Here is a 12,867-nt window from a genome sequence, read left to right as displayed (position 1 = left end):
GCCTGTGCTCAGCAGTGGGACGTATATAGGCTGGGATGATGATGATGATGATATTGCATGTTTTATCACTCCATATCGTTAGTGGTTTGCATCAAAAGGAAGAGCAACATTTGTTTCTTACCATGTATAATTATGGGGTTCCCTCTATTTGACATGTCTTTGATTGTCCGAATTGCATTTCCTATAAAAATTTGGCATACCTAATCGGTTTTCGTCTATAACGTGGCAGAAACGAGTGTAACGTTAATGTCTAGGAAAAAACTTACTTGCCCGAAACTTAGCTAGGTAGTTGTTGAAACTTAGTGGCCTAAAACTTACTTAACATTTTACATGAACACAAGGTTGAGTTAGGTTAGAACTGCAATCCCAACGTTAACAAAAGGGTAATTCAGTAGCAATCGGAACAAATATATTTTTCACGACACTGCTCGAAAATGTGGCCATAGATAACATAAATCCAGTACCCAAAACTGCCTATATATGTACAGTCGAGTTCATAAACTTGTGAACAAAAAGTTAATCAAAAATATCTGAACACTGCTTAACGGCATAGAAGCGTATTCAGAACTTTTTGTTCACAAGTTTATGAACTCAGCTGTACATTTAACAGCCGGCTTATTTTATGGCTCGCAAAACACGACAACAATGTAGCACATTACGAAAACAGGTCGTATCAATATATGTATTTCATAATACGATACGACTTTTTAGAATATCCTCCTAACGCCCAAGTCAAATTTTAGATTTATGAACATCAAACTTTATGTCATTTATGATAGAGTTTAATTTAAAATTACAATAAGTCCTTTATAAAGTACTCTAGGCGTTAGGAGGATAAAATTTCTGAATTTCATTCCTGGCGTGCTAAGCTGGCGTGCTGGCGTGTGGGAGGGGTGACACTATTTTTATTTCCTCGCAATTTTTTTTTTATTTAACTGGATGGAAAACGAGCCAGTGGGTCTCCTGATGGTAAGAGATCACCACCGCCCATAAACATCTGCAACACCAGGGGTATTGCAGATGCGTTGCCAACCTAGAGGCCTAAGATGGGATACCTCAAGTGCCAGTAATTTCACCGGCTGTCTTACTCTCCACGCCGAAACACAACAGTGCAAGCACTGCTGCTTCACGGCAGGATCAGCGAGCAAAATGGTGGTAGCAATCCGGGCGGACCTTGCACAAGGTCCTACCACCTGCAAAACCACCTGCAATGATCGTGAAAAGCACAATGTTTAGTCTCGGCCAACAGTGCAAATAGATCAACTCGTACAATTGAAGGCCTCCTCTTCGGGTCGGCTTTCAAACTAACTCGTTCATCTATTGCTTACTTTCGTGCCTCTACAACAATGTGCTGTAGATGAAAGAAAAATAGTCCACTCTTGACTCTTCCAATTGAGTCCTGTCCAAAGATATGGTAACTTTACTACCCATGGTCTCACATTGGTTCCTTGGCGGAAGCGGCCTTGTCTTTTGTGGGACGCAACGTGTGTTAGCACTGACGCTGCGTCTCATTTGAGACAAACTTCGCGGGTGGCTGGTTCTGCGGCTGAAAATGCTGCGAGGTTGAAACATGCGAAGTATTCTGCCTTGGAGCCGGTGTACGATTTTGTGCCGGTTGCGGTGGAGACAGCGGGGTCCTGGGGTTCGGAGGCCCTTGATTTGTTTAGGGACTTGGGTCCTCGTCTCAGGGATAGGGGGTGCGATCCCCGATCTGGATCGTGGGTGGTTCAACAGGTATCCATTGCTGTACAGAAGGGCAATGCTGCCGGGATAATGGGGTCTTTTGAATCGGGCACGATGCAGGGAGGGGATTTTTATTATTATTATTATATTTCGCCTATAGCTGTGTCCCACTGCTGGGCAAAGGCCTTTCCTCTTGACTTCCACATCTCCCTATCCAGAGCTATATTTGGCCACTCACTCAATTCCGCGTCCAGGTCATCTCGCCATCTCCGCCTCGGTCGGCCTGAGGGGATTTTTAGGTTAGTTTTTTTAATACATATTTTTTTATTCTTTTTGACTGTATATTGCTGATAGTTATAGTTAGCTAAGATTTTTTAGGTTAATTCTTTTTGTTTTTATATGTATGTTAACACTTAATTGTACAAAATAATGTAAATTGAATGAAAATATTATTATTTACTACCCTGTCGCTGTCACTAAATGTTTGAACTTTCGTATACAATTTTCAGAAGATATACCGTTACAACGTACTAAAATGTAAACATATAATACTTTATCTTAACCAGCCAGATTCATTATATCTAATCCATTACCAGCAGAAATATTTCACGACAAAGACATGTTCTTACCTAAAAGCACAAAATATTCCCTCACTCTGCAGAACATTTCATTCTTCTTTATTAAGTCACGCATTTCCGCAGCCTTCATCAAAGAAACGTCGGCATGTGTCATAACTTTTAATTCAATACATTTCCATCAATACATTCATTCTAATGTCATACAACAGTAATAAAACTAGTTTTCCATACAAATAAAGTTGCGTACTGAAGTATCTCCCATTGTACCCATATCTATTTGAATAGGCCCTGTCCGTAAAGCTAAGTTTACAGTTGACAGTTTTATACGTTTTTATTGCATTTATTTTACTATTTAATACGTGAAATGCAGTTTAATGGACATAGATTGATACTTCTGCTATAAGAAGTAAATAAATAATATTTTTGTTTAATTTTAACCCTCAAAATGCAAATGTTACCGAAAATACAAACTGACGCTGACGCTGGACCAGCGGTGGTGTAGGGTATAGCACGCAGCACAGATTGCTGAGGAATTGGATTTAATTCCCAGCGCTGGTCTCTTTTTCTGGTTTTTCTGTGCATCCATGTCTCATTTTGTATTTTCGATATGGTTTTCACGGGATACCCGTAAAAGTAACAGGAGTTGAAATAAAAAATACAAAAAGACTCCAAAAAACCAATCATAATGCAAATGTTACCTATAAGATTATTTTAGAAATTAAAATGTTAGAAGATTATATTCGATGCCAATCTGGTCAAAATGGTTCAAAAATTGATGCGTCTGGACTGTACGTAGGTAAATGGGCACTGACAAAGATCATAAAAATTACCAAGGGACTCCTAAAGTGCATTATCAACTTGCACACAATTACTACATGAATTTTGATGCAGCTTGAAGAGTAAATTAATATCTCTAAAATTTAAACAATATCTTAGTATTAACATCATTTAATCAGTGTACAGCAAGTGTTGTCAGCCTCATTTTTTTAATTTTGTTTCGGTTTCTCGTGGACAGCTTTTGCTGGCCAGAAAATTAGAGTATAGCCTTGTATTATTAATAAAATTAGTTCAGGCGTTTTTAAAGTCCTCGACATTGCCATTTTAGGGTACAGTTATGTGACTTTTTTTAAATTGTTTTAGTTAGGTTAGGTTATATCTTATGAGCGTGTGAGGTTAACTGATGCAATTTTTTTGGCTCAATGTTGCCCACTCCCTTACATCTAACAACAAAATTGTGCCCAAAGTTGCCATTCTAACCGGACAGCCCGCGAAGGGGTCGCGAATTGAAGCAAAAGGGTAGGGTTATATTAACTGAGAGATTTAAATAGGACGCCCGGTGAAAAGTCGCCTTTTTGCGGTATCCGGTTACGGTTACTGATACTTGAAACCGGAATTTTAATTTCGTTTCTAAAAGTGGGAGGCTTAGGGGCAGTATAATTAAATTGTTGCAACTATATGCTTTTGTTTTAATATAATGGCGCTTTTTATGGTGAGAACGGTTTGTTTAATTAATTTGGGGTGATAATTTCAGATTTAACTTAATAGGTACTTTTAACAGCTTGATTTAGTCAAAATGCCGTGAAAAAACCACGGTGGCCTAGAAAAAAAAGAGTTGTGGCCTAGTTTGACCTATAGCCTCTCAAGCAGAGGATCGTGAGTTCAAAACCCGGGCTCGCACTTCTGGGTTTTTAAAAACATGTGCGAAATTTACCACGAGCTTTACGGCGAAGGAAAACATCATAAGTAAACCTGCACATCCTGCGAAGCAATTCAATGGTGCGTGTGAAGTTCCCAATACTCATTGGGCTCACGGGGAACTGCGGCCTAAGCATTCTCATTCTAAGGGGAGGCCTGTGTCCAGAACTGGGCCGTATATTATCATAAATATAATATTATAATTAAAAAAAATTGTTTTATTTTTTGAGTATAATGAACCTCTGTCTTGTAAATTTCCTAAAAAGTCGATGGTTTCAGTATAATAATAATTAACAGTTAGGACAATCGACAATAGAACAAACATTAGGATAAACATTTGGCGATACGATATAGACCCGATTTTTCTATATAAAATTGACATCTCTTGAATCTTCACTTGATATAAATTCTATTCTTCGACCAGCTGCCTTGGTTTTTAATTTATGAAAGTCAGTCAGAGTGAAATAAATAATTCATGTAAAACATTAAAATTAACGTCTTAATACAATGAACAAGACGATGACCACAGTGACTATAGACTTGGAACTTTACAAAAAATTGTCATAGCGTAATATTTTCTAATAGTAAAGCAGCCTCTGCATGCACTGAAGGCGAAAACAAAGGAAAGAAAGGCGGGAAAGAAAGGAGTTGGTGGAATAAGGTCGTTCGGTCTTGGCACACATATGTGTTGCTAACAAATTAAGTACCAATGTTAAAAAGATGTTAAATTAGATCAAAATAATTATCTTTAAAAAAGAAGAAAAGAAAATACATTTATTTAACGCCATAAAACTAACATACATAGAAACAAACAGAACAAATAACTGCCCTTGTACAGCGTCGAGCAATACAAAGGATTACTAACAGTAAAAGTGGAAATACGTTGAATATACGAGGATAAAAAATGTTTTGGATGAAAAAGTCTTTTTGTGACACAATTTCCACACATAACTTTTTTTAATTAAAATATTTTGTCCTACTGATAAGCACAGCTTTTAAAATCAGAGAGCTTCTGTAGTTCCCACACGACTCCAGTATGGATTGGTAACTTTGCACCACAATTATTATTTCGCAGATGTTTTTTGTGCGTACCTATTTCACACATAATTTTCGAAAAATTCAATGGTGCGAACCGATCCTCAGGCCCTATAAATATTTACTACGAAGTACAAAATTCAAACTTCATATCTTGCCGTCCCGCTGACGCTAATAATACTTAACACGAGAGTGAGAGGGACGGTATGATAAGAACTTCGATTTTCGTAGTAGCCCTGCTAAATAAACGCTTGATAATAAACCGTATCCCGATTATTCGTGGTGGCGCGACTAAAAAAACGGCAAGACGAGTTAATCGCGGACGATCCCATCGGCTTCTGCAGATAAAAAAAAGATAAAGATAGTCGCTCGGCGGAACTGGTGGTCTGTATTACTTAAATACTGGCGCGCGCACAAGTGGAGGCCGTTTTTATTTTATGAAGCGATAGCTGAAAAATCTTTGTAGAAAGATTCGACGATTTAATTTAATTAATTAGGTACTTCAGAAGCTAATAGGTATATTAAAAAAAACATAACATTGTATAGGTGCTGTTTGTAGTAGAAGGTTTTGAGAAAGTTCGTGAGTATACGATCACGCTCCTTTTTTTTACAAGCTTTTGGATTTTGGATTCCAAACTTTCTAAACCAATACTGTGAGAATTATGACTGAATTGGAGTTCTAGTTTACCAGACAGCTCTTTTTTGTTTTTATCCAAAGTTTTGACAGTCGAGTTTTTGTTTTTTTCGTACTTTTTTGTAGATACGGTACATACACCAATGAACCTTCCATACTTATTAAACCACCATCTCAACAATAATCCATTTTTTGTTATTTGGGTAGTTTCATAGGAAAAAAAATATTATTCTAATAGCCGTTATATTTCGCGACTCCGTCCGCGCAAAATAAGTTTATCGCGATCCCGCGGGAACTATGCAATTTTCCGGGATAAAAAGTTTTCTATGTCCTTCTCTGGGATCTAAACTATCTGTACATCGAATTTCATTTCAATCGGTTCCGTGGTTTAGATGTGATAAAGTCAAAAACAAACAAACAGACTTACAAACTTTCGCATTTATAATATTAGCAGTCCATCAGATTAGATATCAGAAAATATTGGACACGGTATTTTGTTTTTAGTCAATCAAACAAAAAATAACGAAGATGATGCACGTCAAACTTAGAGAACTCAAAACTGTCGCCCGGCGTGACGTTACACTGAAAAAGAAAAAAGATTTGCTAACAGTAACAAAAAAATTGTTACTTGTAACATGACTGGAGTGACTACAAAACTAAGGCCATAGTAGCTAAAAGTTGGGTGATGTCTTAAAAAATCAGTTTTGCAATATTAGCATTATTTTGGTTCCTAATTAGTAAATTTTGGCTAAACGTCAAGTAGCCTGACTAGTTCAGCTATCCTTTTATTCAGTGTACGCGGAATTTTAACAGGCTTTTATCATGTTATTTTTAATAAACAAAAAAAATACATATGTCCAATATATTTTGATAATCTGACAGAGTAAGTAGCATTATATTTTTTACCGACGAAAATACCCAATCGAACAAAAACTAGGCTGATTAACTGAACTGGGAAAATTAACATTATGGCTTTTGAGCCACTTACGCGGTTGCATTTTTAAGCACGCGCGGATTTTTTATCTATCTTATTATTATTTTCTGTGACGCTTATAATAAGTGTGTATGTGGGTCACAGAACATTATTACGCACGTGAAAACTTTGGCATTTATTAAGTATATTAACCGGGACTGGGATATCTCATCTGTACTCGAAAGTACGCGAAAATTTAATGGTCTGAATACTGCATTATGACAAACAAACCATTACGAATGAGCTGCCAAAAACAATGGTTTTGTCAATATATTTACAAAAATCGTAAAAGACAGCTGCATATCGGCTACTCAAAATTTCGCTTTCAGTGAGTTTTGAAAATGGATCTTAGCTGCATGTCTTGAAGGACTCATTTAGTGAATACAGAAATTAACAAGGTGGAATATCACGTAGTTCAGTTGGCTTAAGATTTTTTAAAGCGAAAATGGTTTTCGGGTGCAACGGACGAATTTCGAACCCAAATCTCCTACACCCCAAAAAGTTAAAAGTACCAACTGGACCACAAGGACTACCCTATTAAACCCCAAAAAATCTTTATTGCTTATACATTCACATTTAATTAATAATAGGAGTACCTACAGATTTTTTTACAAATATTTTATCTGACAGTGCAACCTAAGCCGCGAACAAGCATTTACTTTTTTTTTAATTATTTTGTGATCTATTTTGAAACCCACTGTTAAAGCTATATAGCTTATCCAGTTAAATCTGGTTTAAACTAGTTTTGAGTAAACACGCGATCAGCTAAATTACAAATTTTCTTAGGTTAGTTAAGTCATATAGCATGTTGGAGTCATATAGCGCGGTGTATTATTACGTCAGGTATAACACTTTAACAAGTTCAGTTGCCTGGACGGCTGACTCCAGGGCAACTTATACAGGATGCTATGTAAATAGAATTAGTACTTTTTTGATATATTTTTGCCGGAATTTCTTTGTGCGATATATTCTAGAATACAGAAATTCGCCGAAGAGATAAAGTCATCGACATAGCTTAAAAAATATGCAAGTTGAATTGGCAATGAGCGGGATACTCGAAAAACAGACAACCGTTGGAGGAGAATAGTTCTGTGGCGATTTCGAAGCGAAAGACGAAGTGTTGGTAGGCCTATAAGACCTCATGTACCTGTGTTGAACAAATAAACGATTTTGATTTTTTGATTTTGCCTCTGAGTAGGTGGAATGACGACATCGCGGGCAACTGGAGGATGCAAGTAGCAGGTTATTGTTTATTATGGCCTTCTAAGATTGAGACCTTTGTTCAACAGTGGACGTCTTCCGTCTATCTGACTTGATCGTCAGTGCAGATGAAACCCAAGATGTTGTTCAATGGTTCAGAAAGCTAAGTGAGCTGGGTAATAATATAAAGTAATTTTAATTTTCGTTAGTTAAACCATTATATAGCCCATATTTGTCTAATTTATGTAAGTTCATGCTAAGGTTAACATAATAATGACATGTCAGCTTGGATCGCTTAGTAGTCATCAAAATTACATTGCAGATGACGTCACTAACCCGCTACTGTATTGAAGTAACCGCAGCATTGGTTTATGCATTGGCAATCCATTGAACCCGTAATAACAGTGAGTTAATGATAAACCATCCCATACAATCTATTTGGTCTTATGTCTATGTGTCTAGTACTGGCATCTTAAAAACACGATTCCCATCGGATTGTTTAATTTAAACGTGACATCAGTGACGCAAATTACGGCTACTTTTCTTTAGTTTCATGTAGAGGTGCGACTTTATGTCATAAAACTCAATATATTGAAATTAAATATTGAAAGCGCACCCGAAATCATTGAAGGGTAGAATGCTGCCAAATGCTGAGCTAACGACACCGACCTAAAAAACTTCGGTGAACATGATGTTAATAATAAATGTTTTTACAGTGATGGAATTAAATAATTAATGAAATCTATTATATACCTACTTTGCATCCCTAGTTGCATCCGAAGATATAAAAAATTCTCGTTTCTCTCTCTCCGAGTTGCCTAAAGCAAATGTTCACTTCTCGGTACAGCATAGCCTCGTAAGACCTAACATCCTATTTTAAGACTAAGAAATTGTACTCGTTCTGGCCCAAGTGTATTGTATTGTATTGTATTGTATTGTGTAACTCTTTATTGTACATAAAACAAATGTAAGTAACAGATGAAGAGATACAAAGTCGAATAATTAAAGGGATCTCTTCCACTTACCTAACCTTGCAGTGAATGTATATCTATATTTGTCAAATATTGTCCCTAGTTCCTATAAAATAAGGACATAATCCAAATTTCTGGGCCAGTAGCGTAAGTAGGTGTCATCATCATCATCATCATCTCAGCTGTAGGACGTCCACTGTTGGACATAGGCCTCCCCCACAGACCTCCAGTTGCTTCGGTTGGCAGCGGCCTGCATCCACCGTGAACCCGCAGCTTTAACCAGGTCATCCGTCCATCTTGTTGGTGGACGTTCTACGCTGCGCTTGCCGATCCGCGGTCTCCACTCGAGAACTTTTCGGCCCCAACGGCCAGTAGGTGTTTAAGGTAGGTAAGTAGGTGTACCTACCTTAAATTAGCACACGCAGTCATTAGGAACATTATGTCGTAATAATGTCTTGGGCGTTACTAGGGTAGTATTTAATTATAGTTATGTTTCAAGTTTTTGATGAACTGGAGTGATTATTTTGACTAGATTAATTTATTGAACCATATGGATCATCCTGTTAACGCATAGGCGTAATACCACGTAGAAGCGGCCGATCCTATGGGGAGATACCGGCGATTTTATTCACAAGTTGATTTATATCTTTATTGTGAACTTATCTTATAGAGCTTAGTTCTAAACTACAGTGTTGGAACCTGTTAGATTCCAGGGGCTATTCTTAGTTTACATACTAATATTATGAATTAGCTGTTGCCCGCAACATTGTTTGCGTCTCACTGAACTTTGCACGTTAAAAGTTTTTTTTTAATTTGTCTAGCTTTCTATGTAGTATTTTTTTCTTATCGAGTCAGTAATTTCTTTGTTAACAATCAAACTTTAAAAAAAGTTTATCTCTTTACTATTTTTATGTGTGTAGTACTATTACTACTAGTAGCATTAGTAGTATATAATATTTTAGTTTACGAGTATGTAGAATAATAGTGGAAAATAAGTGCATAAAAGTATCATTTTACTCGAGCCTTTTACATTGCCCAGGGACGCAGACGAGGGTTGATAGTCAAGTCGAGGGTAAAGTGGATCTCGGAATAGAAAATAAAAAGAAGCACCTGTTCTAAAAGACAACAAGCTGATCATAAATATCAAACAAAGCAAACGAAGTGAAAAGTAGAGTTCACTTCGATTGCAAGTAAATTAAACCAGGCACATCGCAAATAAATTTCACATACAAGTTTGAATTTTTCATGCAATTCTATTTTAATCACAGCTTATTAGTTTGCTTTGCTTAGTTTTATTGATGTAGAAATATAAAACACGGATTAAAAAGAAAAACTACAAAAAAAGAAGTTATAAGCATCGCACAAACGCGGCTGGTTCCGCCTAATTTAGTACTTAGGTCTTAAAATAAGATTTTAATTTTGCACTAAAGCAGAAAAAGTTTTTTTATGCAGGCTATTATATTCGGCGTAACATGAAAAGTGAAGACTTCTAGCATACAATAGCCATAGTAGTCATTTTCACATGTATTTTATGGGTACATAAACACCCCGTGTGTTGGATAAGAGAAATAGCATAATAATATAGGTACTCGTACAACGAAATAACTAAAATAAAATGTGCTCATCGATGAATACAAATTTAATTAGTTGTTTATTTTAGACCTTTGTCCTGCAGTGTGACATTATTATAGATAAAAATGACAAATGATGAAAATGATGAGGTAAATCGTTTTAGAGGAAGCAATTGAACATCGTATTTCAAGCAAAAAGTATTTAAAAAAATATTTTTATAATTAAATTGTATGATCGTTATAAAACAGAGTAATAAAATACTGAAGCCCTTGAAACTACAGCGCTGTTTACGTTTAGCTTGATCCAGCGAAATTAACGTTGCCCGAAATTTTCATAACAAACTTGACGGGGCATCGAAGCTTGAGGAGATGCAAAAAACAATTTCTGATCAAAATAAAATTATAAAAGAAAACCTCGTCCAAAAGATCTGCCTGTAGCAGGTAACTACAGGTGCGATCTGTTGAGGGAAGTACGCACCAAACTTACTTTGTTTTGTTTTGTTTTAACTACACAGAACTTCGTCAACCAAGTGAGCGTTCGATATTTTTTGACATAGTAAAATTAAAATATTATTATCTACCTGCCAGAAAAAAACCATTATATGTTTAAAGCTATATTTATACCTACTTACATAGATAGGTAGCACAATTCGTCAATATCGTTTTAGCTGTTTTATATTTTTGAACAAAAGTTTTCCTTTTAGAACGCCAGAATGAACGGCAACTCGTCAACTGCACCCACCAGTTACCCGCAACTCTTGCTGTTACATCAGTTCAGCTACTCAGTCAATTTAGTTTCACATGCTTGCGGTTTGTCTTTCCTTCCTTAAATACAAATCATAGATTATTGCATAAAGATTTGATTCTGATTACCTATAAGAACCTCCTTTACCTACGTACTTAGTGGCAAATTTTAATTATATTCGAAGGGAAATAACAGGTCAATGTGGAGGCTATTTCGTAATTTAATAACGCTCGTAGATTTTATTAATAATCAGGAATTTGTGTAACGCTGCGATCTCTTAATATCCTGAAATCTTGACCGAAATATAAGTAAAAAAATAGCTAACAGTATTTTTGATAAACTTCTTTCTGTTATGGCAACATTTTCCAAATAAAATAAAATCAAATTCGTACAAAGCGTTTTCGCTCGTCCTTTATTATCCGCACAGCTAAGGAGTGGAATACTCTGTTAGCTTCTAGTTCCCTGATCGTTACAATCTGGCCGTCTTCAAGTCTAGAGTGAATAAGCATTTATTAGGCTGCGGGTTCCATCTTAGTGCACACCTTAGCTTACCTTCAGGCGTGATTGTAGACAAACAAAGCCCATTTCTGTAAAATAAAATTGTTACACACGTTTAATTCTACCTTTTTTTGCATTGTTATTGAAACTACATATCCGTACCCGATTTTAAGTCAATCTTACCACAGAAAATGCATCAAATTCGACTAGTAAGATAGTTTACATGATAAAAGATAGTTTGCGACCCTGTGGATAGTTTTTATCCCTGGAAATTGCATAGTTTCCGTGGCGTAGTGATAAACAAAAGCTAGTGTATTAATCAAATAAAAGAGAATTAACTCTATATCGATAAGTGGACTGACGACATTGCGAGAGTTACGGGCAATCAGTGGATGCAAGTGGCCCGTTATCGATAATTGTGGTGTTCTAAGGGGGAGGCTTTGTAATGATTCATATTTTCTTTATATTTGCAATATTTCAGGGCAATATCGTGGCCAGATGCAATAAGTGCCGACTTTGGACTCAAATTAAAATATTGCCCAGTTACCTCAGTGAATGTGGAATATTCCACAATTTTAGTACTGAACATTTGGAACAGGTATGCCATTGTGAGAAATAGAAATATTTGTTCATTCAGGTAGTAGAATTCCTTTATGAAATGACTGTCGGGATATACATTTACTTCTAAAGCTGAACGAAAAATAAAGACCTCTTTAATTATACGTTGCATATTTTGTCAGTTTTCAGGCATATAAGCATGTTGTACAAATATTAGAAGTTTTATTTGTAGCATTAAAATTCAGTCTCTAATAATGAAAATAGAATTTCCACTACCCAAACTCGCCGATTGAAATGTCGCTAACTTAAAGCACTTCTGATGCAAGTTTGTCACCGCTTTATTACATTTTTCCGATACAAACTTTGATTCGGACCCTGATTGAAAATCGCTGTCCGGATTGTTTCGTACAAGTCCTTTTATTGAGTTCTGTTGGCAGAGTTTAGGACAAGACAGAGTTCTCATTCTTCGTTACCATGTTTGTGAAAGTAAAAGTAAAAATACTTTCCGTAAAGAAGTTTCGAAGAAATAAAAGCATCACACTTGGATTTTTTCTGATTGTATATATTATTAAAAAAAAAATATGCGTTTACTTTTTAACGTTTTTTTTAAGAACTTCTGTAGCATTGTTGATGGACAGTACCAACTTTGGTTCGGTAAAATTAAAAAGTTTTGATGTTACTATACTCAAGATATTTTTTTTGGGGAATAAGTTTGTATCCATGTTT

At 36.0% G+C, this 12,867-nt stretch overlaps 1 long non-coding RNA gene across 1 annotated transcript in view; it reads left to right on the top strand.

Moving 5' to 3' along the window:
- The first annotated feature begins 1,049 nt into the window (after positions 1–1,049).
- LOC141432309 (uncharacterized) overlaps positions 1,050–12,867 on the top strand; it is a 44,331-nt gene continuing 32,513 nt past the window's right edge. The window contains exon 1 of the long non-coding RNA XR_012451812.1: positions 1,050–1,081. This is a non-coding gene — a long non-coding RNA (uncharacterized lncRNA). The remainder of the gene's footprint in view (positions 1,082–12,867) is intronic.

This window comes from Choristoneura fumiferana, chromosome 11, assembly GCF_025370935.1.
Source record: "Choristoneura fumiferana chromosome 11, NRCan_CFum_1, whole genome shotgun sequence".
NCBI classification, from domain to species: Eukaryota; Metazoa; Arthropoda; class Insecta; order Lepidoptera; family Tortricidae; genus Choristoneura; species Choristoneura fumiferana.
This window is presented reverse-complemented; position numbering and strand designations above follow the sequence as displayed.